Genomic DNA, 960 nt, shown 5'->3' on the forward strand with positions numbered 1-960 from the left:
AAAGTGACCTTATTTGGAAATAGGGCCATTGAAGATATAGTTAGTTATGTTAGGATGGGGTCATACTGACGTAAAATGGGCCCTTAATCCGATATCTGGTGTATGAAAAGGGGAACTTTGGACGTAGAAACACACATGGGGAGAATGCCATGTGAATATTAAACTGGAAACCAGGGTGATGTGTCCATTAACTGAAGAATGCCATCGCTTCTCGGCCTTTTGGCTAAGATCAAGTGTAGTAACTGAAGAATGCCAAAGATTGCCAACAAACCAGCCGGAAGCTAGGGGAGAAACACGGAACGGATCCTTCCCTAACTGACACCTGGATTTCAGACCTCCATTCTCCAGAACTGTGAAATGATAAATGTCTGCTGTTTGGGCCACTCAGTTTGCGATACTTTATTACAGCAGCCCTAGGAAATTAATAACCCTCCAAAGACTCTCCTCCAGATTACAAAGAGGCAAAACAACAACAACAACCACTACAACAACAAAAACCTCTTGCAAAGATATTTAGCCCATCCTAGGCCTAAGCTGAACTCCATGAACACTCAGCCATTACGGTATTCAGTGAGTGTTTACTGACCAGCCACACTGGGCTCAGAACTCATGGGTCCCTGGGGAGCAGTAAAACCTTGAAGATCCAGCTATTAGGCCAAGAATGGAGACAATGCAGAGACACGGTGCCATTTTATTTTACCGCCTACAGGTGTATGCATTTCAGATTTTATATCTATAAGTATGGTTAATATATTTCTTCCTCCCATATTATCAAATTGAAAGATCTGTTAGTTCAGGTTTCCTGGAAAACAGACTCTGCGATTTGGGGGCAGGAGGTGTGTTCAGGGGGGTGTTCTCAGGAACAAGACCCGTATGAAAGCCAGGAGAGCAGGACTGGGCAAAGAAAGAGTCAAACGTCGATGTGACTGTAGCGAAGGCCTCAGCCAGTCCTATGGGGAG

The 960-nt window shown here is 44.5% G+C and overlaps 1 pseudogene; it reads left to right on the top strand.

Moving 5' to 3' along the window:
* The first annotated feature begins 203 nt into the window (after nt 1-203).
* On the top strand, nt 204-271 carry LOC131515646 (U2 spliceosomal RNA; annotated as a pseudogene).
* Nucleotides 272-960: the final 689 nt, after the last annotated feature.

This window comes from Neofelis nebulosa, chromosome 6 (assembly GCF_028018385.1).
Source record: "Neofelis nebulosa isolate mNeoNeb1 chromosome 6, mNeoNeb1.pri, whole genome shotgun sequence".
NCBI classification, from domain to species: domain Eukaryota; kingdom Metazoa; phylum Chordata; class Mammalia; order Carnivora; family Felidae; genus Neofelis; species Neofelis nebulosa.